Below are 27888 nucleotides of genomic sequence, written 5' to 3' on the forward strand. Positions count from 1 at the left end.
TGTGGCTTAATGAGCACCCAGCCCATGATGGGCACCTCACAGGGATTATCTCATTTAATCCCCACACAGTAACCCCACGAAGTGATTGCTCTTTATTGCCTTCGTTTTTTAGAAGAGGAAACAGAGGCCCTAGAACATCCGGAAATAAAATCACAACAAGTGGCAAAGTGGGACTTGAACCCAGGTCTACCTGACTCCAGCCCCTGAGGGCCCGCTGCACCTGGCACGCGCTCCACGTTCACTCCCGGCTCCTGCCCTTTGTCCACACCATCCCCCCCACCCCGCGAAGCAGCCAGGATGGGGAGCCAAGTGTCCCCGCTCCAGGTCTCTCCCCTCCACGTCCGGTGAGCACACCGCTTCCCATGTCTGAGCCTCAGTTTCCACATCTGTTCGGGGGGGGGGGTTAATGACCTCTGCCTACTGGACTCAGGAGGTAAGGACAGAGGGAGGGGCCTCCACAGCACCAGAGTGACATCTGCCCCCCAAGCTGCGGGAAGTGGAGGCAAGGCTGGGACAACCTCAGTGAGTGGGGCTCACCTGCTGTCCTCCTCATGCATGCTGAGCGCCGATGGGGGCACAGCCAGGCGGAGGGAAAATTAACCACAGCGTCTGCCCAAGCGTTCTCCCAAGTTAACGTGCTGCGCCCATGTGTAATATACGGCTCTGTATTACTATAATATGATATAATGGGATGTATTAACATTATTGAACACATAGGCCGATAAAAGTCACATCACCATCACTCCATGTGATTTATATCACTGCCTGGGCCACAGCCAGGCTGGCAGGGGCGGGGGGAGGCCCCACAGAGGCTCTAGGGCTCTCGCTGGGGACAGGGGGCCAGAGCCCCGGGTAGGGGAGGGGGGCCCAGACCAGAGCAAAAGGAACGTGCGACCGAGCAGGCAAAGCCAGGCGATCCTCGGGCCACGGTGCCAAGCTGTGGTTTGGGGGCTCTCGGCCTGAGCCCTCCAGCCAGTTCTCACACTACGTGACCCCACAGCGACATCTGACCGTGCAGTCCCTCCACCTGGCTGCCTGGCACCTTGCTCGCTGGTGCCCTCCTCCCTCCAAGACAGCCCCTCTTCAGCCTCCTTGGCTGGTCCTGAACACTGGCAACCCCGGACTCGGTCCTCCACCCTCTCTCTCCACTCCCTCCCAGGCCACCCCATAACCTGATAACACACCCCCAAACTCCAGGCTCCCGCCCACTACCTGCTCCCCATGGCCATCTAGGGGGGCCCCCAGAACCTCCCCGAAGTCCTTCCTAGCCAGGTAATTACTGCTCAGGCCACAGTACCGAATACATCCTTGATTCCTCTTTCTCTCAGCAAATGCTGCTGGCTCCACCTTGAAAATAAATCCAGAACCCAACCACGGCTCAACTCCGTCGCCACTACCACCCTGGGCCTCGGCTCCAGCATCTCTGGCCTGGACCATCCCAGCAGCCTCCTCGCTGGCCCCCCACCTCCCACACCCCCGCCTCCCATCACAGAGTCCAGTCCCTAGCCGGCAGCCCAAGGGACCCATCTAAAACCCAAGCTAGATCATGTCCCTCCTCTCTTCAAGAGGCTCCCATCTCAGCCAGAGCAAAAGCCAACATCTTTCAATGGCTCACTAGGCCCTACGCAATCTGCCCCCTTAGCCTCCTGCCCTCACCACCCACTTACCCTCTCCCTCACTTGCTCTGCTCCAGCCACCTGGGCCACACGCTCTTCCTCCCAACACACCAGGCAGGAGCCCGCCCCAGGACCTTTGCACAGGGTGTGCACTCACCACCGCCTGTGACGCTATGCATTGCATTCACACGTCCTGATCATCTACCTCCCCACTGGAGTGTCGGTCCCACGGGGACAGGGGTTTTTGTCTGCCTCGCTCATTGCCAGAGCCCCAGGACTTAGGACCGTGCCTGGCACCAAAGCCCTGATTTTCCAGGTTCTGCAAATAAATATGAATGACCAATGAACAAACAGATGAACTAGAGCAGCAGTCTGCTTCTACCTAATTTTCATAAGTGAGTTTCTCTACACGATTCTGTTGGTGAAATGTATCTGCTTCTAAAGAGTTTGAAAACCACTGGCCTGGTCCAGATGAGGAAACTGAAGAATGGACAGGCCAAGTGGCAATGATTTAGCCAAGACCATGGGGCGGGGGCACTGGCTGGCCACTGACAGGGCTCATCCCTCCCCTGCCCACCCCACTGACCCAGCACTGCCTCCAGTGGGGCCCTGGGGTGAACAGACTGCTGAGCACCCAGTCTGTGGGGGGTGTCACCACCCTCCCACAGCTTCTCTGATCCCTGGATGCCCCCACCATTGTCCCCAGCAGCCCCTCAATCTGAACCATCATCTTCTATTGGCACCCTCAGGAAGGGGCCCACGTGCGGGTATACTCTGGGTGGTGTTCCACCCCAGGGTGCCCTCTTGGGGGATGTTTGTTGTGGAAGCCTCACATCAGCCTGCAACATGAGGGCTCTGGTCCCTGGCAAAGGTGGAGGTGATATGGGCCTCCCACCCCATCATGCATTCATGCAAAATATGTTGACTGAGCACTCGCGATGTGTCTGGCACCATGACAGACACCAGGGATGCCATAGTGAACATCGAATATCTGTCCTCATGGAGCTGAGTCCAACAGGAGAAATGGTCTCTAACCAGATACACACATACATAATCACGTCAGATGTGCCGGAAGAGGCAAGGGGACTGTGACAGCCTGGAATAAGGGCCTGGGTCTGGTCAGGGCACCCGAGGAGGCTTCCTGAGGACAGGCAGGAAACTGACACCTGAAAGATGGATAGACAATACCCAGGTGAAGAGGGAAAAGGAAAGAGCATCTTGGACAGGAGGGAGCAGCAAGTGCAAAGGCCCTGTGGCCAAGAGCCCATGGCAGTTTCAAGGAAAGGCAAAAAATCACACAGAAGATGGGAGAATAGAACCCGAGCTGCACCTGTACAGAAAACAGGCCTGGGGGCAAGATGGGGACCCAGGAGAGCAGTGGGGAGGCCACTGCACTAGTCCAGGTGAGAGGTGAGGGCAGCTGGGCCAGGGGCTTCCTGTGGAGATGGAGACAAGTATGACCTCCCCACAAGCCCTCCCAAGTATCTCTTTCCTTGTGACACTTTGTGAGCCCTGCCCTAAACCCTAAGCTCTCCAAAAAACCAAAGGAGCCAGATGACAGGCAAATAAGGTCTCCAGGTGCCCGCTTCCCCTCCGGCCCCAGCCCGTCCCTTCAAGATAAGCAGGCTCCCAGGGGATTCTCCAGCTGTCCCAGTGACATAGGCAGGGTGAGGAGGCGGCCAGGGACGAGGCCCAGAGCAGGAAAAGGCCACCCCTGCATCTCACCTCCATTGCCCTCTGCAGCTCTGTGAGCTTGCCACGATGGAACGAACCTGAATTCTGGTCTGTCACCAACTCACCACGCGGCCTCACACTAGACGCTTTTCCATCCTGTGCTCCAGGTTTCTCGTCTAAGAATCATAACTACAGTAATAGGTCACATCTACTGAGCACTTACTACGTGCCAGGCGCTGTTCTTAGCATTAATTTGTTTAGTCCTCACCAGAATCCCGTCATAGACAGAGACACCAGCATTTCGCCCATTTTACAGATGGGGGAACTGAGGCCCAGAGAAGTCAAACTACTTGCCCAAAGACAGGCGTCTGGTAGGTGGCCAAGCAGGGATTTGCGCCCTAACAGCTGAGCTGTCCTACCTCCCCATGGAAATAAGGACTGGACTGAATCGCCTCGGAGACCCTCCAAGCTCTGCTGTGGCTGCCTCCTGCAATTCTCGGCCCGGAGATTCAGCCTCCGGCCTGGAAGGCCCCAGCTTCTCCAGAAGGGATAGCAGGTGCGATTTGGGGTGGGTCTGTCCCCAGACCCTTCTATTTCCACCTTCTGCAGAAACCTCCAAATGTGCCGTTGAGTCCCGCGACCACATTCCTCCTGCCCACAATGTGCCAGGTATTAGATGCGGTGGGGGATAGCGCGGTCCCTGCCTGGTACCAAGGGCCTGCTCTAGGCAGTGTCCCAGCAGTCCCCAGTGGCCTGGGCCCTGGCCACCCACTGACAAACCTGTTCTTTAAGATACCTGTACTGGCTCCTTCCCTTCTTCTCATTCCTCCTCCATCACTGGTCACGAGGTCACCTCCAGCGGACCGACCCCAGACAGCGCTCTCTATCATTACCTCCCTTCATTTACTCCTAACAAAACCCTTTGAGGTAGACATTATTATCTGAATTTTTTAGGCAAAACTTGGAGACTGGGAGAGAAGTCATCCTCCCTCAATCGCTCTGCTTACTGATTGAAACCCAGGCCCCTCAATGCCAGAGACAGAGCCCACGGCAGGAACCAGCAGCACGTCTGGGTCCTGTCTAGACAATGAGGGGACAGGCAGGAGATGCCCACAGGCCCTCCCTGTCCCAGCCCGATGCATCCAGTTTCCAGCAACTGGTAATCTGAGCTGACACCGCTCTCTGAAAGGGAAGCCCTGAGTGGATCTTGGCCCCTTCCACTCTGTCTCACCCACTCAGGCCCCTGCCCCAGAATGCCCAGGCTTGACAAAGCTCTGCCCATTAACCCAGGCCTCAGCAGGTCCCACTGGGGGAGCCTCGGGTAGCAGAGCCTGGAGGAGGGTCCTGCCACCATCACAGCGGGGAACGCCGGGTCCCCCCTCGGTGCCAGCAGACAGCGGGCATCCATAGGGTAAATTGAGAGGAGCACAAAGCTCAGCCCGAGTTCCCCAAGCATCTCCCAACGCCTGCTACGGGGGCCAGAATCCCCATCGCTGGGATCAAAGTGAGTTCTTTCAAAGCCACCCATGTTACCTGGAAGAGGGAGCCTTTAACCAGAGACTCTTAGATGAGGAGGGTGGGACTGCCCCCTCCAGTGCCCCTGACAGGGGTCTGTGCTTACCCACCTCCTAGGACAGGCAGCTCACCACTTCACAAGGTAGCCCGTCCCAGCTCCAGTATCTGCCAGGCTTCTCGAGACCCTGAATTGAAATCTCTCTCTGTCCTTTCATGTGCTTCTGTGTGGTTCTCTGGAACCACAGAGCCCCAGCCTGTGCCCCCAGATGGAAGGCCTCCCAGGGCTCCTTGATTCTACTGCATTTACACCCCTACCCAGAGCCCTGCTTGGCCATCTGGCCCGTTCTTCGTTTGGTGGTCTAGGTCCACACACTGTGCACACACGCACACACAGGGGGCACAGAGGGGCACACCCAGGCAGGACCACCACTTAACACAGGAGTCAGGCCACACCATTCTCTGCCCAACTCCCTCCCCCAGCCCCGGCCTCCCGCTTGGGAGGAAATCCCAAGCCCTGTGTGGGCCCTGCTGCCCCGCTAACCTCCACTCTTACCACCGCCCCCCCCCGCCCCAACTGCCCTCCTTAAACAGCCCCTGAGCATCCAAGCGCAGCCCAGCCTCTCAGCCATTGTACCAGCGTGTCCTCTGCCTAGCTGGTTTATCCCCACAGAGCCACAGAGCATGCTCTTTCACTCCATCCACGTCTCCGACCAAATGTCACTGCTCAGAGACACTGTCACCGGACAGCTCGCCTAAAGCAGCCCCACCCCGTGCCCCGTCCCCTCCCCCGTGGCCCTTATCCCCCCAACTTTATATAACGTGTCTCTCTTTGCCTCAATCTTCTGGCTGTGCCTCACAGGATCGGCAGCCCCGACAGCCTGTGAGCCACACAGACCAAGGCCCCCAGGGCTGGAGACAGAGGTGCTGCCCCTCCCCTGGCCCGTCCCACCAGCTCCCACCTGGAGATGGGGGAGACAGCAGGAAGGCCCTCCAGGGTGGGCTGGGGGTGTGGAGAGTCGGGAGCCCACAGGAAATGGCCCCTCTCCAGGGGAACCCTGTGCCCCACAGGCTGCAAGGAGCCAAGTAGAGGCAGGCTTCTCTTCGATCACCCGTAGGGCTGCCATGGCCAGGTGGACGGCTCGGGACAGTCCAATCTCATGCTCCAGAGTATCAGCCGACGGTGGCAGGGGCCAGGAAGGAGGAAACACACATACAGACGGACATACGCACCAGAACTCAGCCCTTCCAGGGCCCAGCGGGCTCAGAGTCAGCCCATCCAAATGGAAGGACCTGCACACATGTGCGTGCTGCAGAGATATCCCGGAAAGGCTCAGTCATTCACACGCACGCACACTCAAGTGCTCACCCACACCCCCTCCACATACACCCACATATACACACACACACATACATACACACACACTTTGGTACAGTCAAAATGGCAGAGTCAGCATTCACAGTACCTTTGGGGAACACAAAAGAGTGTTCATAACCACCCCCCCAAAAGTCACTGCCCTGCCCAGGTGCCCATCAAGCAGCTGGAACTCTTAACTGCCCACGGGTGAGCAGGAAAAGTGCTGACCTCCTATCCCCCATTAACACCTGGCAGGTGGCAGTTTTTCTGCAGGACTGGATGGAGCCAGTGGGAGATCCAGCCTGGCAGGGGCAGAGCTCAAGGTGGGCGAGAGCGGATGGGATGGGCCGGGAAAGGGTCTGAACAGGCAGTGGCCAGGGGGCCATGGGGATGGAGCAGGACTGAGAGACTGGGCACCAGCGTGGGGCAGCCCAGAAGCTGTGTGCCCGCCTACTCTACTTGCCCGCCTGGCCTGCTCCCACGGATACCAAGGGTGGGCCCTGGGGCTGGCAGGCCCCCCCCCCCTGCCCCAGGCACCGATCTTCCCCGGGTCACTGGCTCTGCTGCGGGGAGGGTGTCCTGGCCAGCACCCCCATGCTGCTTTTCCTGATTGTCGAGCTCTTCCATGAGGCTGTGGGGACACGAAAACCCCAACAAGAAATAGGGGGGCCTTGCCCAGAGACCCTGAGGTGGGGAGGCCTCCTCCCTCACCCCAAGTTGCACCTTATGTATAACTGTAGTGGAAAGTGGGGTGGGGGAAGCTGGATCACTCCCTGCGAGCCAAGCCCCGCTCCAGCCTAGGGAGGAGAGAGCAGTATCTGTAATTTGTTTTAATAATCCTGCTGAACTGGGAGAAAATTAACAAACGAGAAACCAGCTCGAAATTAATCAAACTTCTCCCTGTCCATCCCCCCACCTTCCATCTTAATGAAGGTTATTTATCCAACGAGCAATAAAACACGGAATTAAATTAAACAGGCCTTTTCTTTTCGTCCTCTCCCCCGCCCCAGGGAGGAGGTGTCTCCCGCTTACAGCTCTATAAGCTGTGCCTCTGGGAGGACGACTGGGAGGACCGCGGCAGATCCATGATTCCCAGATGCCAATCACAGGGATTTCCCCAGAAGGAACCCCTCAATTAGCGCACTCCCAGTTTGGGTCTCACTGCCAGCCCTCTGCCAAAAATATGAACGGCAGTTAACTCAACCACCCTCCAGAGATGGGACAGAGGGAGGTTCCTATGGTTGGGTGGGAGACTCCCCAGTTTCCCTGAGAGGGAGAGAAGGGCCTCGGTGTGGAAGGTGGGGACCATGAGCATCCCCTCACCCAAATGAGGATACCTTGATACCCATGGTTCCAGCTGGAAACGCCATCCTGGCCACAACGCCTTGGGAGGAAGGAGCTGGAGGGGGCGCAGGGCACAGGGCAAGCTGAGGAAGGACTTCCCATGCAGGGGAAGGAGCACCACAGGTCACCGCACTGCTCTTGGGCCAAGAACGCGCCCCACGCCCTCGACTTCCGCTGGCAGTTTGTTGGGCAGCTGCCTCCCCAGATTTCTCTTCCTTGCAGCTTTTGAATCCACTTCTGCTTGTGCCAGGCCACCTTTTAGAGTCACAGGCTCCTAAATAACTACTCTCAGGGACCTCCCTCGACCACTCTCTTTGGTCTTTCCCTCTGGCTTTGAAAACTGTAAGAATAATTGCCTTCCATTTACAGCTTCCACATACATTCTCCCATTTAAACCTCACAACAACCAGGTGAGGGAGGTATTTGTCACTGGTGCTCACTTTATAGGGGGAGACAAGCTGAGGCTCAGAGAGGACCCTGGGCGCATCTAGCTGTGGCTGAGGGTCTCGGTGCTGGTGGGCTGGGATTTGGGGCCCAGAGGGACAGAGCAGGGCTCATGGGAATTGCCAGGTTCCCGGGAAGCCACCTCAGGGCTTTCTGTGGAGGAACACTGGGGGTTGATTGTCTCCCTGGGAGGAGGGGAGAAGAGGGGGGAGAAGAACGGAGGAGAGAGGGATGGAAGAGGGTGGAGGGTTATTACAAACTCCTCCGTGCCTGCCTGCCACTGCCCATGCTGCAAATCCAGTCTATACAGGGCAACCAGAGAGTGCCTCAGAGCCTTTGCACTGGCTGTGCCCTCCACCCAAACACCATCCAGCCACCTGGCTCCCTTCCTTACTTTCCTGGGTCTATGTTCAAACACACTCTCCCTGGCCACGTGTTTAAAAGAGCCCTTCCTGCACCCCCACCACCGCCCCCCAGGTGGCTCAGCAAGCTAAGCATCTTGATTTTGGCTCAGGTCACGATCTCACAGTTTATGGGGTCAAGCCCTGCACGGAATTCTGCACTGGCGGCATGGAGCCTGCTTGGGATTCTGTCTCTCCCTCTCTCTGCCCCTCCCCTGCTTCTGCTCTCTCCCTCAAAATAAATAAATAAATTTAAAAAAATGAAAAAACAAGAAAAGAGCCCTTCCTCTCTTCCGTCACTCTCAAAACTCCGACCCTATGCAATTTTCCTCCCCAGCACCTGTCACCACTTGAATTATTGCTTATCTTGTTTACTATCTTTCTCCCCCTGTAGAAGGTCAGCTCCATGTGGGCAAGGACTGTATGTGTTTTCCTTCACTGCTGTATTCCAGCCTAGCCCAACATCTGGCTCACTAATCTGATTGGTGAATGAATGAATGAATGAATGAATGAATGAATGAATGACATTATGCCCAAGGCCACCATTCGGGCCATCATTGCCTCTAATCTGAACTGTTTCATTGGTCTCCCAATCACTCTCTCAGACTAAGTCCTCAGCCTACAACCAAGCCTCCACTCCACACCCAAAGGAATATTTCTAATCCCCAAATCTAGCCAGGGCACTGTTCTACAGGATCAGGTCCACACCCTTGGCCTAAACCCCCAGTTCATCCGAGCCGTCTCCACTCATCCACCACCCAACCTTCCCGCCGTCATGCCACAAGCCTTACTGCTTCCATACCAGACACACCCGAAGTTCCAGCTACGCCTGCTCTTTCCACTTAGAGCACTATCATGGCTCCTTTTCTGCCTGCAGGACACTGACCACCTCCTCCAGGCAGCCACCGCATGCGTGCCCTGTCCATAAGCGAGTTCTCCCTCCTGAGGCCCCACAGACCCTCACCTGCACCTCCACCATAGCCCTCCTACACCCCAACTTGAGCTATGACAAAATCGCATGTGTGTCACACCTCCCCATCCAGGAAGGACCCAGATTAATTCACTCTGGCAATCTCTCCCATTCCTACCACCTGCTCCAGTATCTTGCATAAACTTGGAGCTCCATAAATATTTGCTGAATCAAATGGAACCAGTTCAAACACAGCCCAGGGAGAGTGCCCATTAAGAGGGGCCTTTCCTCCAGTTTGCTGGCATTTCAGGCCAGTCTGAGGACAAACGGACCTTTAAGTGCCACTTAATCGTGACACACAGGAGCAGTTGGCCCCACGTTCCACTAACCTCTCCTTGGGGGGGTGCCTGGGAGGAAACCAATTCACCAGGGTTGAGAGGTGGCCAGGGCCCTGTTAAAATGGTCCAGCCCATAATAGCAGCTCCTGGCCCAGCCCGGCAGCCTGCACGTATGAGCACGAGCGTGGCCACCCCCATGGGTGAGGACAGCAGGCACAACACAACCACTGCTGAATTATTTATTCCGTACATTGTTAGCGCAGTAGAGAGAGCAACCGTGTCTCCAGGCTTCAATTAAAATATCAAGGCACCCGCACCGTCTGCCCGGCCACATGCCCAGCTCCCACCAAAACTGGCAGGATAGCACCTCCTGGGAAGCCATAAGCGCCCTTAAGGCCAACACTGCTTCCCTCCCTCACCTCCCCACAGCCAAGTCCTGTTTCAGCACCACGGACAGTGCCCCCTCCTCTAAGCCTCCGCTGTGACCTTTAACCCGGAGCTGCCCCTGAGACACTTGGCAAAACTTCCAGGGCTCTAAAAAACCATTTAGTAAATCGATGACCTAAAAGAGCCTTTCTGGTTTCCCAAAGCAGCCCTGGGACAAGCCTGGCTGGGTTTTGAGCTGAACTCCGATTCTGTATCAGCTCCCAGCACACCCTGCCACACTTTACAGCACATGGCCGGAAGGCAAGGGTTCAAGGCTCCCCCCGGCTCTTCTCCAAGCAACACGGTAAACTCTGGGCACATCACACCACCTCCCTGGGCTCTGTTCTTCTCAGTCAGAAAATGCAAATGATGATGCCCAGGCTGTGATCTCCAGGGAGTGTCACAATCAATGAAGAGGGGCTTTGAAAAGGTAAAAATGAGATACGAATGTTGGCCCTACTAAGAGAGGGCTTTGATTTCATTTGAGTGGGTTTCTGCAGCCTTACCACCCATACCCCAGCCTGAAATTCCCTGCTTCTGGGGCACAGACTCAGGATGAAGACAGAGCTGGCGGATCCTCCAAGAGCTGGCTGGGTCACAAGCTAACTAGGTCACCCACGAGATTTACTTCAACAACCCCCGGACTAGAATATGAGGCCGAGTGAAATCAAAGTGGGCGAGCTGAAAAAGAGCAAGAAATTGCAAACACATGCCGCCAGGAACTGTGGAATGAGCGCAGGCTTCGGGGAAAGGCGGTGCTGCGGGCCTCTGCTGCTTCCTGGACAAGCCTGTCTCCTCACCTGTAGAATTTCCCGGCTGGTCACTTACCTTAGATAATCTATGTGAGGCTCTGACACAGTGCCAGGCACATAAATTCAACCACGGGTGTTATTAAGCACCCACTATGTTCCCGGCCAGGAGGCAGAGCAGTAAAGAAGCGAGACACAATCCTGCCTTGTAGAGCTGACACCTGAATGATGGGTGTTGTTATCCATCAAGATGACGGGCAAGGTAGCATTTGAGACGGGCCTAGAAGCCCAGGTGGAATTTCCAAAGCAAAAAAAGGAGGCGAGAAGGCATAACCCTTTTGGGGAAATGTTTGGAGGATGCCTCATTAAGCTAATCATTCACGTAGCCGATGAGCCAGCAACTTGTGTGTGCACGCGCGCGTGTATGTGGTATGTGTGTTCACATATACGCAAAATGGGTGCCTGTGTCCACTCAAAGACACGTATACAAATATTCAGAGTAGCTTTATTCATAATAGCCAATCACCAGATTCAGCCCAGACGTCCAACGGAAGCAGAGTGGAGATACGTAAATTACGAACTAAGCACACGACGGAATAGTACAGAGCAATGAAAAACAGGAATATAGTCAAGCACATGGATGAATCTCCCAGATCACGTGAAAGATGCCAGCCACGAAAGGCTTACTGTATGATTCTGTTTATACAAGCTCAAAGCCAGATGCAAATAATCCATGCTGTTAGAAGTCGGGCTAGTGATTAGCCTTGGGGAAGCAAGGATATTGACGAAGAGAGGCTCAAGGGAACGTTCTAGGGTACTGCAAATGTTCTCTGGCTTGATGTTCATACACATATACACATTTATAAATGCTCATCAAGTAGTACATCTGAAATGTGTGCACGTTACTACATATAAGTTATACTTCAATTCTTTTTAATGTAGAGGAAAGAAAAGGTGGACAAAGGAAAGACCGGAAAGAGAAACCAGCAGATGGGATCTTGGGAGGCTGAAGGAGAGGAACCGGAGCAGAAGTGGCAGCAGCCAGAGGGAAGGACTGGGGTGCAGGTAGGTCGGATGGCCTGTAGAGACAATGCCACCCTGGGAACCCAGGGGCTGCTAACTCCTTCTCCAGGCACCCCCTGCCATGCGTCCCACCTGTCCACAGCAAATGGTACAGATGAGGTCATTTCCCCTCCCTGCCAAGCCTGGCCCCCTGCCCACCACCTCCCCTTCAGCCACCGCCCTGGATTGGAATCCCTGAGTTTAATTTCTGGAGCACCGGGGGAGGGGGGGGGGGGGCTTTCACCCAGGGCAGGAATAAAGTGAAACCGCAATCTCTCAGCCCCACACCGGTAGTTCAGCTGAGCATGTCTCTCCAGGCCCCCGTGTCCCACGCCCACAGCATCACTGAGGACACCTGGCTCTGCCTCCCACACTCCACCTGCTATGTCCACCTTCCCGTCCGCCCTCTCAGGGAGCTCACCTGAGCACCTGTCTCTCCCAGGATTACCGGTCCAATTAGGCAGGACCCTCCCACCTCCTGCTTCCCACCTACCCAGCACCCAAGCCTTCACGGTCACATCCCCCCACGGAGGGAGAGTCCACTGCAAATGCCCGGACACGGTGAGGAAGCAGCCCACACCCCACCAGCCACCAGAGAGATGTGACACATAAAAGATGATAGGGCCCCCTGATGGGGGGTTGCGTTGCCATCACCCACCATGTTTCAGAGACTATTTAAGGATGGTGGAAAATGCTCCCAACCGCAGCCTGGTGGGCAAAAGCTGGCTACAGAACCACATAGATGTTACGGTCGCAACGTCATAAATTATACACAGGAAAGGCTAGAAGGAAATACACAAACGTTTCAAGTTTGTCACTCTGGATGGCGGGATGAGTGGGCAATTTTCATTTGCTTCTTTATGCTCTTCTGTTTTCTTCCAGATCTGCAATGAACATGTTGGCTTTTATAACAACACCAACAGGAAGGAGTGTGGGGGCATAAGCCACACTCACACATAGGGGCCCAAGGCTGACTCTCCCGCGCTCCGTGGGGCAGAGGGAAGACCGACATGCTTCCAGCCTGCAAGTCACCTTCAACACCACCCATGGACTCACACTAAGAGCTGGTGGCCTCAAAGGATCTGCCTGTGACATCCAGGTGAGTGTAGAGGGCAAGCACTGGGCTGGAAGTCTGGGACCCCTGTTCCAAGCCCAGCTCTGATTCTGACTAGCTAGGTGGCCTCCCACACAGTAACTTCTCTGGGTCTCAATCTCCTCGTGTAAAGTCAGGGCATCTGTCCTGACCAATTTGTAGGGCCGTCGTGTGGAATGACCAAGAAGCAACTGTGAAAGATCGTCACCTGCCGATGGTTGTGAGTGACCCTGCTTCCCCTATTCCCATTTATCACTGGGCCCTAAGGCCGTACCACGGTTTCCAAGAAATGCTCAGAAGCTGCCTACAGCAGGTGTCTGAAAGTCCCCAAAATCATGGGCCATACTCCTACGCTGACTCGCAAACTGTACATAAAACATACGTATTTTTAATTAAACTGGAAACCAAACAAAAGCTAAGGAAAACTCCACTTCTTCCTTCAAAACGTTACCAAAGACCACTGTACAGATTGTAGCAAAACCCACTCATCGGACCTCTCATGAAAGGCCATTGGGAAATGAACCTGGGAAAGTTCATTGCCAAGTCAAGTACCAGCTGCCGAACTTCCAGGAGGCTCTGTGCCTGATTCCTTTGAGGAACAGAGATTTTTGTTCTTCACATCGACAGCTTTCTGTTAAAAATATTTTTTGACTCATCCCTCCAGATTCTGTGGGGACCCACAAAAGAAACGGGTGACATCGTCCCTAACCTCAGGGTCTCTCGGTGGAGACCAGAGGGAATGAAAGCTCAGGGGCCAGCACTGACTAAGGGAGTTGGTCCAGGCGGGGACTGGTTTGGGCGGGAAAGGTCTCAGGGGAGGAGGACATTTGAAGCTGGACGTGCAGAATGGGAAAGAGAGTTTTCAATAAGGGAAGCCACATCTCTTTCAAAGAGAGTTCGGTGAATTATGCAAAATTAATATAATAAATATGTACAATGTGCTCCAGGTGACAAGGCTCTTTGCTCATCTCACTGTGTACCTTGGGGTAGGAGGAAGGAGGCAGCGGATTCCTTGGTGCTTCCGAGGAGGTACTGCATGGAAAATCACATGGAAAACAAGAACAGTTTCAAGTCCCCCAAAAGAAGAGTTTTGAGGCCCTCCGGGAAGAAGTGGGGCATCTCCTGCCTCACTACCCTCAGAAAGTATTCAGTAAAATTGGATCCGGATGCATCGTGCGGATGGGAAAATGGAGAGGCCAGACAGTCTAAGTGATTTTGCCAAGGGCCCAAGGCTGGTTAGAACAGAAGGGGGGCCCTCCCGGCAGCGGGCAGTGAGAAGTGTTTAAACCGAGATGCGGACGGACGGATGAGCCTTACCTGCGGACCTGGGACAGAAGCACTCCTTGAGGAGCCAGGGAGGCAAGGGACCAGCCAAACTCCACCCCCGAGCCGCTGCAGGACCCAAGGAGTCACCGCCCCTCAGAGCTGCATCTGTTAAATGGACACACAAGGCAGCCATGGGGCCCAAAGACAGCAGAACGTGGACACAGAAGCAGTTCTGCTAGGAGCAATCACACCTGAATGATGCGGGGGCGGAGGGAAGGGCGGGCAGACAACCGAGCCAGGCCAGCGATGGTCATCCACCCTGCCGGTTCTCAGCACCTTCTCAGAGCATGTGTGGGATGGAGACCCAGGAGCCCAGGGCCTCCGGCTCCCGCTAGACCCCCGCAGAGGCCTGGAGCTGCCCCTGCCCCTGCCTCCACCCCCACACAGACTCACAGTGAAGCGGGACCCACTCACTCTTCTGGGCAGCTCTTGCGTCAAGGACCGGGGTCCCTGCTCCCCACGATCTGCTGCACGCGGCTGGCGGCACAGGGCCCGGGTCAGCATCAGCCACAGGGCCTCCTCCCGGCCCCGCCCGGCTGACATCAGAGGTGGAGACGCAGCCACAGGAAGTGCGGCCCCCACCCCTGGCCGGCAGGAGGGCAAGAGATTAGGAATACACTGGTCCTGTGACCCGGCGCTCCGTAGGAATTCTCCCGACAGAGACACGCAACGTGGCCGACGCACGAAGTCAGCCGCACAAGGCGTGTTCTCAAACGCACGAGGTTGGGAAGCATCTGGTGTCTGCCACGAGGAGACTGGGAGCGGGGAGTACTCTGTGGCCGTACAAAGGCCGAGGTCCCTCCTGGCTGATGAGCAATCCCCACGGCCACCAGGCAGGTGCTGCCGCGTGTGAAAACAGCGGAGGAGAACGTATGCGTGCACACGTCCCCACCCCCCACCCCGCACCCCAGATTCAGCGAACGGTCCACGGTGAATGGCGCCCCCGGAGTTTGCAACGCCACAGCCCCGAGTCCAGACCACAGCCCTCTTTGGAAGGTCACACGGGGAGCAGCGGCTGCCTCCACGGTAGGGCTGGGGTATGTCCTTTGGTATGTTTGAAAGCCCATGGGAATGTATTACGCGCTTAAAAAATAATGCTGTAAATAGCAATGATGGTGATAATAATATTAACGGTAATACTGTAGGCCTAGGGGGCTCCAGGGCCCCTGGATAAAAGGCACATTCAGAAGAGAGAAGCATCTTTAAAGGAGACCCTCTCGGGCACTTCCACATACAATCCCTCTCTCTGCCTCCCGTCCCTACCCCTCCAGACACCCCTTCCTCTCCCTCCACCCCGCAAAACACTTGAGCGAGAAGGCAGGGCTCAAGGCCAGGAGGGCCCAGCGCAGAGGCTGGGGGCTCCCCAGCCCGATGCTGGAGGTGAAAGAAGGGGTCCTGGTGCGGGCCGACGGGCCAGGGCCAGAGCCAGGCCGAGGTGGGCGTGGGGGAGGGGGCTACTCTCCCCTCATTAGGTTTGTTGTACTTTCCTAATTGATTTTGTGTCTGTGTCCCCGGGATACTTAGGACCATCTTAGAAACCACTTAAGCAATTTAAAATAATCAAAGTACTTATAAGGCACTTAACATTTCCTCACACTTCAGGCTTCCCATAAACCCCCTTCCAGCTTCAATCTGAGGCCTCAGTCAGAGGCAAGCGCTGCCAGGAGGTAGATGCCTGTGTCACTGGGAGCCTCAGCAGTCCTGAAGCGAGACGGCCAACCCCCACACAAGCACCAGGCTCGCTCCCACTCTCCCTCTCCTCTCTCACCACCAGGCCTTTGGCCTCCTGGGTCCCTCCACCTGGAACGCCCTCCCCCACTGGCCAGCACAGCCCTCCACCTACCTCACTGTATGCTGGCTGTTGAATCTCAGCTAGTTGTCCTCCTACAGGAAGCCTTCCCTGACACCCCACCCCCCAACCGGGCCTCGTCCACCTCCGTGAAAGCCCTCATCTCACTGTCATGGAATTACTGACCGTTGACTTCTGACATCAGCGTCCTTGGCCCATACTCCAGGTCTCTAAAACATGGCATGGCTTGCACGGGGCAGTCGTCCATCATGCTTGTTGACCAACACAACGAATCCAAAACCGACTTCACAGAGTCAAGGAGGTACATTGCTCCTCTGGATGACACAAGAGCCCGGTCAGGCCGTGGCAACCCTGGGCACCTCACAGACCTCAAAAGCACCAAGCCAACCCCCAGAAGAGGCAAGGGCCAACCCTGACTGAGTCCTCACCATTATCATCACCCCCATTTTATAGAGGAGGACACTCAGGCTCAGAGAGATCCAGCAACTTGCTCAAAGTTGCACAGCAAGTGACTGGCAGATCCAGGCAAGGCACCTCCAAATGTAGGTCCATGAAGCCCCCAGGAGCTTATGAAACAAGACTTCACACGCAGAGAGTCCCCATCGCAGGGCCACGTAGGCCCAGGCATCTGGTGAAAACTTGTGTTTTAACAAGCCCCAGCTTGTTCCAATGGGGGTTCCAGGGGGTTCCAATGGGGAGACAGGTTTGGAAACCAGCACCCTGCATCAAAGGTAGAGAGCAATATGGCAGCCTCTGGGGAAGTTCAGGAGGCGTATTCTCCACGAGTCTGCAATTCCGCTCCTGATTGTGACCCACAAGAAAACTCTCCCAAGAACACAAAGAGACTCGGGCAAGGATGGTCGGGCAGCACCCCTGGGACAAGCCAGGAAGATCTTCAGGGGACTTGCCCAGGTGACCCCAAGAAATGAACGAGTAAATGCACAGGGCGCTGTTCCAGTGAGGAACCACACGGCCAAGGAAAGGAACAGGACAAGCTGAGCAAACGCAGCCAGCCCCAGGACACCCAACAGGATCCAATTTTTTATCAAGCTTAAAACACACAAAACTAGAGGCGCCTGGGTGGCTCAGTCGGTTAAGCGTCCGACTTCAGCTCAGGTCATGATCTCAAGGCTCGTGAGTTCGAACCCCACGTTGGGCTCTGTGCTGACAGCTCGGAGCCTGGAGCCCGCTTCAGAGTCTGTGTCTCCCTCTCTCTCTGCCCCTCCCCTGCTCATGCTCTGTCTCTCTCGCTCTCGAAAATGAATAAAACACACAAAACTATTTTTAAGTGCACAGTCATTAAAAGAACTAAAAACAATCCGCACAGGACAGGGCGGTGGCGGCCTCCGAGGAGGAAGGGGGGGCGCACAAGGACGCTCACACGGGCCCTCTGATGACATTTGCAATGTTTTCTTCCTTAGCATGAAAACAAACATTGATACCAGTAGGGCAAAATATCAATATTTGATCAAGCCAGGTGATGAGTCTAGGACAGTTTATTCGTCTCTATAATTCTCCATGTGCTTGAAGTTTGGAGGGTAATAGAATACATGATGCCTTGTGAGAGTGAGAGAGAGAGAGAGAGAGAGAGAGAGAGACCCTTTTTCGTCAAGCCCACCTGGAAGATACCACTCATCTTTGATAAAAGGCTCCTTTGTGAAAGCTGTGTGCACCCCATATCCCCATCCCCCCTCAGAACAGACCTGGTCCCGGAAGCCACACCCCTCACACACCCGGCCCCCCAGTCCTAAGCCTCAAATGTCCCCCTTGGTGGGGGAGGGGGGTTGCCACCCAAATTCGTTCCTAACGGTCCAGCTTTGCCCTCTTCCTGCTGCTCTGACGAGGGGGCCACACTGGACTCCCTGACAGCAACCAGGGCCTGAACTTGGAGGGAGACAGGGAGGCAGCAGCCCTGAACACAAATACCGCCCCCCCACACACACCCTGCAGGACCTCCCACTGAACCACAGCCCCAGGGGCTGGAGAATGAGCTAAGTGTCGCCTCTCTGCTCCTCAGCCCTGGCCAGAGATGCCCAGACACCCAAGGACCCTTAGGGCCCCCCTATGCTCCTGCCCCGCATGGGGTGGTGCTCAGCGGGCTCCCTCCCTCTCTCCCTCCAGCATATTTCAGCCCTAATGAGTTTTAAATTCCCCTAGGCCCCCGGGGATAGCTAGAGAGCCGGCAGCCAGGCCGGTCCATCTTCGTGGTACCTGTGCCTCATGCCTCCTGGGTCATCCCAGGGCACTTCTCAGTGGCCCCAGGAAAAACAGAAGCCTGGGGAGGACTCAGGTCCAGGAATGAAGGAATGAAGAAAGAAAGGAACAGGGAGAAGAATCCAGCCCCCCCTCACATGAGCACGCGTTACAACAGCTACTGTTCCTCGAACTGGGTCATGTGCCACTTTTCATTGTCCCGTTTAATACAACCATCCTACCCATCTTATAGATCTGGAAACTGGGCTCAGAGGTCATGTGACCCGCCCAAGGCTCACACAGGCAGGAGTGGCAGGGCCAGGACTGGCCCCTTTTGAAACAGCTTCACACCCCTGAGACCAACCCCGTCTCTCCACCCCCCGGGGACGCGTGCAGAACCCGCTCACGGTCATCCCACAGGCGAGGAAAACAGCCCCGAGCAGCATCTGCCCACAACCAGGCCACATCTTCAATCAAGGGGAAATTTCTGGAGCTTTGTTGGGGTGGAGAGGACCATCTGAGAACGGAAAGGGGACCTGGAGGGGTTGGGTGCCCACCAGAAAGTGCTCAGCACATTAGGGTACCAATGGCCCTAATCAAGGTGTGAAGTGGGCAGGTGGCCAGAGTGGCCACGAGGCGGGGCACACCTGTCCAGAAACAGGTGAGCTTGTGGGCCACTCCTACCTCTTGGCCTTAACCATGGATAAGGCCACCCCACATGACCCAGAGAGAGGCCCAGGCAGAGCCAGAGAGGGTATAAAAGGCAGGAAGGAGAGAGATGGGGGGAGAACAGAAGAGGGAAGCAGAGAAATCCACAGAGTCCCAAAGAAGGAGGCAGGGGCTGGGGACCAAGGGGGGCTCTGATTCCCCCGCTTCCCTGCCCCCCAAAACGTGGCTCCAGGATACAATTCTCCACGGCAGCCCAGAGCCTGGAGGCGGGGGCATGCATCTCCTCACCTCACCCCAGCCCGGGCCCCCAAGTAAGTGGCAAGCGTAAAGGTCAATTGGAATATAAAGCAGAATGTGCCGCCTTTTCATTTCCAACATGTCTGGGTCATAAAAATGCAAGTTTAATAAACTGGGAGGAAGTGGAAAAGCACACAGCTCATTTAGGACTAGGCAGGGGGAGGTACTATCTATGAGCTTAACCCTCTGACAGAGACAGGCAGAGGCATGAGCCACACCCCTGCCCCAGGCACAGCTCCCACGCCGGGGTTGCTTTGGGGTGGGGGAGGGGTGTTGCGGGGTTGCTCGGTTTTCCCAAGGCTGACAGACAGGGCCGGGGGCACTGAGGGCAAGGGGAAGACACAGGCCCAGGTCCCTGGGTCCCAGGGAGGCCCAGTCCTGCCCTCCACAAGCCCATGGACATCAGGGAGACCCACAAGAGCCACACAAAGGACCCCACGTACCCCAGGAACAGCTCAGCCCTTCACGGGTCAGGAGAGTCTTGGAGTTTGAGTCAGGGTTTGAAGAAGGAGTCTGACTCTGCCAATCGGGCATCAGGAGGGAAGTTCCAGGAGGAGCACACGGCCAGGAAAATCCCCGAGGCAGGTTTTGGAAAGCACGGCACACACTCAGAATACGCAGGGTCGAGGCAGGCTGGACTACACTGGAGAGGCCACGAGAAAGGCCACTGGGGCCACGGCAATACCGCGGTAACCTGACCGCTGGGGAGTAGGCTCAGTGCTCCTTCTCCAGGAGAGGCCACCAGGTAGAGGAGTGGGCTTGGCCCACCTGATCCGATGCCCTCATTTTACAGAACAGCCGACCCACCCAAGGTCACGGCGCGTTGTCAGCAGAGCCAGACCCAGAACACAGGTCCCTGAGCTATGGGAGGCTTCAGTGGTAAGGGGCCCCACAGCCCTCCCCTGAGTGGAGAGCCAGAGATCACCCAGCATCCCCCACACCTCACAGTGAGTGCCTGGAGAGCCCCAGGACCAACACACTGGGGGGAACTCAGCTACACTCACCCATCATCCCTCTGCCAAAAGCCAGTGATCTGCCCCTCCATATTGCCCAGCTCCCCAGCCTGCATGGCTCAGATCACTCCCCCCTCCCCCCTTGAACCCCCCTTCAATGCTCTGCCTGCACGCGATGAGGACTAACATTACCGAGCCCTACGGTGCACCCACACCACCAGCTCCTCACTACATTATCCTACATCCTTACCCTGAGAGGTACACGTGATTCTACCCATTTCACAGATGAGATGAGCAAGGTCCAGACAGGGTGAGGGATCTGGGGCCAAGATCTGAGCCACCTACCATGTGGCTGCCTCCAAAGCCAGTGAGTGCTCTGGGCTGCCCGCCGCAACCAGGCACTCAGCCAATGTCCCCAGTCTACATGCCAGGTGCTGGTCTGAGCACTTTCCGTGTATTCACTTAATCTTTACCGTGCCCTGTGAGGTGGGGAGCATTTTACAGACAAGGAAACTGAGGCACAGAGAGGCACTCCCAGGTGATAAATGGCAGAGCAGGGGTTTGAGGCCAGGCCATCTGGCCCTGGAGCCCATGCCTTAACCATCGCATGCTACTGCCTCTTGGGGCTCCCCATCTGGCTGGCCCTGCCTCGCTCCTGTCTCGAGCTCTCCTTCCTCAGGCCAGGGAGACGGGGTGGAAGAGGGACAAGGGGCCAGGGGTGGGAGGAGGCCAGCAGAGTGGGAGCGCGGAGGGAAAGAGTGAGCCTCTCCCACAGGCTCCACCCTTATATCTCCTCCCCCACCCACCCATCACCTCTGTGGTTTCACAAGAACTGTCAGGGACCATTTGCATATTTAACAGGTGAGGAAACTGAGGTCCTGAGAGGCCCAGTGATTGCCCAAGGTCCCCAGACTCCTGCTGACCCCTCCCCCCCACAACACCCTTGGCAGCAATAAGGGTCAGGATGTAGGTTTGGGCACTCCCTTGGTCCCCCTCTCCAGAGGTGTCTTGGTCCTCCCTCTTGAGTCCCGAGGTCAACAATGGAGCAAAGTCCTGCCCCAGGGCCTTTGTACTTGCTGTTCTCTCTACCTAGAACACTCTCCAGATATCCAATGGGCAAGTCCCTTTGCTCTATTTGAGCTTATGCAGAAATAATCCCTCTTCAGTGAAGCCATCCCCAACCATCCTATCTACACTGGCACCCCTCCGCCATGCCTCAGCTTTGTTCTGCAGGGAACTGCCCCCCCCATTAGGTATTATACATTTTACCTGTTCACTGCCTGCTTTCCCCCCCTAACATAGAAGCCCACCGGGACACGGCCTTACTCCGTTTTGTTTCCTGCTTTACAAAGTTGCTTAGAGCGGTGGTTCTCCACCTGGGCGGCACAGGGGTATCACGTGGGGAACCCAAGCCCCATCTCAGACCAATTAATCTGAATTCCTGGGGTGGGGCTTGGGTACTAGGATTTTTTTAAACTCCCTGGGTGATTCCAAGGTGCAGCCAGATGGAGAACACTTCTCTAGCAGTGCTAGGCACAGAGAAGACGTTCGATATGGAGTCCGTGAGTGGAATGAGTGAATGAATTCTTGCCCCGGGGCCCTGTCATCTCCTACCTGGACTCCAGGAGCGCACCAGGCCTCCCTCCAGGGCATTTCTGGGAAGCGGCCCCAGAGGCCCCTCTGCCTCCTTGAAATTTCACAATCATGAGCCTGTTTGCCAATCCAGTCACCAGAGCTGAACCCAGGCTTCCAGCCCCAAACCTCCTGTATTCAGAGCTGGGTCTGCAACCCCAGGGTGCACCTGCGAGGCAGCTGGCTCGAGAGGGCTGCAGCGGGGGCAGGGTCCTCCCTGGAGAGCCTGGTGGGATAGGAATACTAGGCCGACTCAGACCACACGGGTCTGATGGCCAACCAAGCCTCCTGGCAGGTGTCCAACCACAGGCCCGGCCCCCAGGCCTCATCCGCCTGCTGGAGCTTGAGGAATCCGATGCTCTAGTAAACTCCCCAGGTGACTGTGATGAGGTGCCAGGCCTGAGAACCACCAAGGCAACGCAACATCTCCCCCAGCAGCCCTACCCACCCATCTTTCCCCCCGCCTTGCATCCCTGGTATCTGACTATATTGGGGGGGGGGGGCACCGCTCCACTGTGGACAGTAACCAGGTGGTTGGGACAGAGCACAGAGGGCAGAGAGAACAGCCAGTGGAGTGGTCGGTGGGGGGCTCTGAGCGCAGTGCCACATTCCCCCCCCCCCCCACCGCACCTCCCTCCCCTCTCTCTGCAGGCTCCAGCCTGACCCTGACGTCTTGACGTCCCCCTTCCCAGGCTCTCACCACAGAGGGACACCTGGTGCTTAGGGGAAAGAGGGACGCTGTAAAAGCATGGGCTATGCACTTCTCACCTGAGAACAGCCCCTGAGAGTCACCCTCAGCAAGACCTACTTCCCCCACCTCTTCCCCTCCTTCCCCACCCCTTCGGCCGCCTAGCCCCTCACCAACGCTATCAAAACTATTCTACCAATATCAAAACTGTTCCGGTAACCCCAAAGCGCCTACGAAGGGTTTTGCCCACATTATCACCTCTGCCGGGTGCACGCCATCGTGTCTGCGCTGCAGACGATCAACTGAGTCTCAGAAAAGCCACGCAGTAGTAGGCCAGGTCTCAAACCCGAGTCTATCGGATGGCCAAGAGTTAGGAGAGCAGAGTGGCAAAATGGGTAGATTCGGGGCCGCACAGTTTGCATGCTGGCTCCACCACGCTAGCTGTGGGACCTTGGTCAAGTTGCTTGGCTTCTCTGTGCCTCAGTTGCCCACTTGTACAATGGGGATAACAACTGCCTACCGCGGGCTGCCGTGAGGGTTAAGATGGACCCTGGCACGGGATATGTGTCGTGCAAACGCTGTGCTAATTCCACCTCAGACACCTCTTCTGGAGGGTCCCTCATTCACCCCCAAATATCTATTGAGGAAGCTTTGTTGGGACAAATCTCTAATAACAGCCTGAAATGGTGCATGGGGTCACCCTCGAACAGGGGAAAAGGTGTAGGTGAAGGGAATTCCAATTCCGTAAGTCAGGAAGGCGCTGGAGGTGTTTGGGAGGGTGGAAACAGATCCAAGTGGTCCTGGAGTTCACCAGAGTGATGGGCACTGGTTGGCACTGGTTTGACCCAATGGCTCGATGGGCCGGGCTGCACTCATCCCCACAGCCAGGGGCGTCTGCAGAGTGGTGCAGACCACGGCATCCCTGCTGGTATCACAGAGTTTGGGGGGACATGGGGCAGCAGACGCTTCACTCTCCATGACACCATTCAGCCAAGACCCCTGAGAGCCTACTGCGGGCCTGGCACCAGCCGGGGGTCCTACGGGTGCTGCTGAGGGTCAACTGGTCTCATCTGCTCAGTCCCCAGGCGGTAGTTCGAGAGTAGCCCTATACCTGGCTGGCTGGGTCGGTAGAGTGTGCAACTCTTGATCTCAGTGTTGTGAGTTCGAGCCCCATGTTGGGTACAGAGATTACTTAAAAAATGAAATCTTTTTGGGGCCCCTGGCCGGCTCAGTCAGTTAAGCGTCCAGCTTAAGCTCAGGTCACGATCTCGCGGTTCGTGAGTTCGAGCCCGACGTCAGGCTCTGTGCTCACAGCTTGGAGCCTGGAGCCTGTTTCGGATTCTGTGTCTCCCTCTCTCTGCCCCTTCCCCAGCTCACACTCTGTCTCTCTGTCTCCAAAAGAAATAAACATTAAAAAAAAATAAAATCTTTTTTTTAAAAAAGTAGCCCTGTAGGGCACCTGGGTGGCTCAGTCAGTTAAGCATCTGATTTCAGCTCAGGTCATGATCTCAACAGTTTGTGAATTCGAGCCCCACTTCAGATGAGCCCCACTTCTCTCTCTCTCTGCCCCTCATGGGATTTTTCTCTCTCTCTGCCCCTTGCTCACTTGCACCGCAGCCCCCCTCAAAAAATAAATAAATAAATAAATAAAAATTTTAAAAATAGCCCTAGACAATACACAAATGTAGGTCTTATGTATACCCACAAAACTTCATCGCTGGGCACTGAAATTTGAATTTCATGTGATCTTCCTGTGTTGTGATATATTATTCTTTTGATTCTTTTTCTTCAACCATTTAAATACCAAGACCATTCTTAGTTCATGGGTCATACAAAAACAAGTGGTGGGCCAGATTTGGCTCGTGGGCCATAGTTTGCTAACCCCTAGTCTAGAGGGGAAAGCCAGCGGCAAAAAGGAAAACAAGCAAATATGGGCATGAGTACAAACTGTGATGAGTGCCATAAAGGGAAAGATGAGGAAACAAGATAGAATAACTGGGGCGGGGGGAGAGGCAGAGGGGAGGGAGTCCATTTAAGCTTAAGGTTGAATGAGAAGGATCTAGCCTCATAGAGTCAGGAGAGAACATTCCATACTGAGGGGAACGCAGGTGCAAAGGCCCTGTGGTGGGGAAAATAACACAGTGTCATGACGGACCATAAGGAAAATAGAGTGACTGTGTGGATTGCACCCAGGAGAGACAACAGACGTGGTTGGGCACCAAGTAGCACAGAGCTTCTGAGACAGGCAAGGGTTTGGAAGTTTGCATTTTAATCTAAAAGCAATAAAAGGTTTAACAGAGGTGAGTAGATTTAATTCAGCTTTTAGAAAGATCTCCCTGGCCACTGAGCAGAAGTCTGGCTGTGGTAGGCCCATTTAGAAGCAGGGGGGAAAAAAAAAGAAGCAGGGGCAAGAAGAGAAGGTTTCTGCAATGGTCTGGATGAGAGGCCCCAGAGGTGGGAGGCCCCAGAGGACACATTCTGAAAGGAAAGCCTGTAGGGTTTCCTTGTAGAAAAAGGGTGGTCAAAACTGTTGCCAGGTTTTTGGCTTGGGTGCTGGAAGGATGAAGTGGTCTTCAAGGGAGAAGGGCATGCTGCGGGGGGGGGGGGGGGGGGGGGGGGAGGGGGGCAGTGTAGATGGACTGTCTCCAAAGCTCCTCCTGGTTGTGCAATGAAAACACTTTGAAGACACAAAGCCATATCCTCAACAGAACATCTTGCGTTATCTAAGCCACAAAGTCTCCCCAGGAGTCCTGGGCCAGGCACGGAGGAGCTTAGACAAGCCAAGCCCCAAGCAGGCAGCTTTCTCCAGAAACAAGCCACAAACCGTTACAGCACTTACAGCCCCACGTGGGTCAAGAGCATCACACAGCCAGGCTGGGGGGGTGGGGGGGGGGGTGCCCAGAAGGGCTAGTATGCCTCGCCACTGGCCCTGGCCCGGTCTCTCTTAGGAACCTGGGGCACCTGCCCACCTCCACCCTCTCCCCTGCTCACCAGTGTCCCCTCCACTCCCTTTCCTGCCTTCCCCCTTCTGCCCTCCCTCCACTCCGCCCAGCTTCTTCCTCCCACATGCCACTGTTGTGACAGCGAAACAAAGCTCGTTATCTGAAAGTTAAGTTGGCTGCTCAGTCTTCAGGAAGACACAAGAGGCCCAGCAGATGGTGGGGCCTCTCCAGGACCGGCCTCAAAGGTCACCGTCTGTCACTGCCCACCCGCTCCAGCCTCTTCCACATCAATGGAGTCTCTCTTGCTGGTTTCAGGTCCAGCCACAAGCTGTGCAATGACATTTCCTGTGGGCTGACTGTGTGCCAGGCACCGTGCTAGGCCCTCCCTGGACATTAACTCCTAATTCTCTCACCTGGCCTAGGAGACCATTATCATCCCCATTTAAATGGGGAAATACACAGAGGCACAAACAAGCTAAACAATTAGCCAAGGTGGCAAGGACTGGCTAGCCTCCCCTTCTTCAAGCCTCAGCTTTTTTGCCTGCTGCGAATGAGGGCGGGACTCCGTGCAATGACTTCTGGATCCTTCTAGCTCTCACAAGTCTGGGATTTGAAAACGTCTTCCTTCCGAAGGCACTTAACATGTTCCTTCTCCCCCCAACAACGGCTGCTCTCAAGAAAAGATCTTATTGGCTTATTCACACTATGGTGCAAATGCCCTATATGGTGAGCGAACTCTGGGGGCACGAAGATCCAAACCCAGGCCTAACTGGCACCCAAACCTGGGCTGTCCCAACATAGCACTGCATAGGCCACATCCTCAGGCTTTAGGATGTCTTCCAAAAGGTATGCTTTACACCTATCAGTATTCCCTGTCTCCGGAAGAGAGCCAAAACGAGGATGAAGGGACAGGAAGTAAGGGATATAAGCTATCAAGTCAGATCCAAGGCTACTCAGAGTCAGGGCTTCTGGTCCCCACAAAGGCCTGAGTCTCACTTCCAACCCAGTTTATTTGGACAGCAATCTGGAAGGAGTCAGGCCTGGGAGCTGGGGACCTGCCTTCTAGCTCCGCCCTGTCACTTAACAGGGGTCAGATTCCACCTCTATACAAGGGGAGTTGGCCCTTCCAGCTCCAGTAGCTGGGAGGTTTGCTCACCCCCTGGCCCCGACTGCACCCCATTAGCTTTTCGCCAGGCAGGAAATCACCTCTAGTGTCCCCAAGCCCAGAGCTCCTCTCTGAACTGTGCACAGGAAATTCACCTCTTGGAGGAAGGGGAGCTATAATCACAGACTCTGGTGGAAGCTCCCAGCAGGCCCCACTTATTGGCCTTGGCAGAGCAGGGCTGCAGTGGTGCCCTTTGAAATAGACACCTGACACAGCTTCTGTCCCTGCCTGGGTGCCCCTCCCTCACGCTCGCCAGCCTGGGGCCTCCGCTCCCTTTGCCTCTGTAAATGGTTTCTAAGTTTCTCACCCAGCCTCTCATTTCTATCAGTTTAATTATTGAGGAGCCCTCTTGTCGCCAGCCTGGAACATTAACGCTGTTAAAAGGAACCCAGGGAATGCAGACCACAGATGACTGACTCCTTCTGGCTCGGTCCCCATCTCCGTGCCCTGCCCCTCCCTTCCCTTTCCCAACGTGCCCCCTCTGTCCCCCATTCCTTCTCTCCTCCCAGGCCACTACCCCCGCCCCTGTCCCGTCTCTCTTTCTGAGCAGTCAGGGAGACACTTGACCCTCTGCCCCAACCCATTCATCTCTGTAATTGGAGGAGGCACAGATAAAACTGAGGCCTGGGCCATGTTCACAAGTGACCAGATGGGCAGGGAAAATGAAACACTTGTGAGCCCCTGGCTGGTGATGCACTTTGGCCCAGGCACCCTCACCCCACCAGAGACCTTTCTCCAACCAAAGAGGGGTGAGCACAGAGGTCACAGCACATTCCCATGTGGGGTCACTGGATGCCTCATCCCAAAATATCCATGTTTCCAAGAACATGCTCACCATTCTTGGAGCCTTTACCTTGTGTCACGTGACACCTCTCCACTCCTTTGATCCTCTCTACCTCCCTATAAAGTGGGCACTGGCTTGCCCCTGGGAGATGGCAGGGAGGCACTCACTGAGGTCATAGCCCCCAGGGCCCCATCAGGCTGTTTTCTAAAACATCCAGAGTAGGGGCGCCTGGATGGCTCAGTCGGTTGAGCATCCGACTTCAGCTCAGATCATGATCTCACGGATCATGGGTTCGAACCCTGTGTTAGGGTCTGTGCTGACAGCTCAGAGCCTGAAGCCTGCTTCTGATTCTGTGTCTCCCTCTCTCTCTGCCCCTCCGCCACTCACACTCTGTCTCTGTCTCTCAAAAATAAATAAACATAAAAAAAAAATTAAAACATCCAGAGTCACCAAAAGTGTTTAATAAAAAGCTCCAATAAGGAAACTGCAGCAGCCCCATCTGT

General features: G+C 55.5%; 1 protein-coding gene across 9 annotated transcripts in view; it reads right to left on the bottom strand.

The window, feature by feature from the left end:
* GRM4 (glutamate metabotropic receptor 4) overlaps nt 1–27888 on the bottom strand; it is a 152925-nt gene that overhangs the window by 110606 nt on the left and 14431 nt on the right. The window contains exon 1 of one of the 9 annotated variants that reach the window (XM_019830474.2): nt 14244–14381. The exons of the other annotated variants lie outside the window; for them this stretch is intronic. The gene's annotated coding sequence lies outside the window, so the exon portion shown is untranslated. Of the gene's footprint in view, nt 1–14243; nt 14382–27888 lie in introns of those variants that run through there. 9 annotated transcript variants of the gene reach the window in all.

Source organism: Felis catus, chromosome B2 (genome assembly GCF_018350175.1).
Source record: "Felis catus isolate Fca126 chromosome B2, F.catus_Fca126_mat1.0, whole genome shotgun sequence".
NCBI lineage: Eukaryota > Metazoa > Chordata > Mammalia > Carnivora > Felidae > Felis > Felis catus.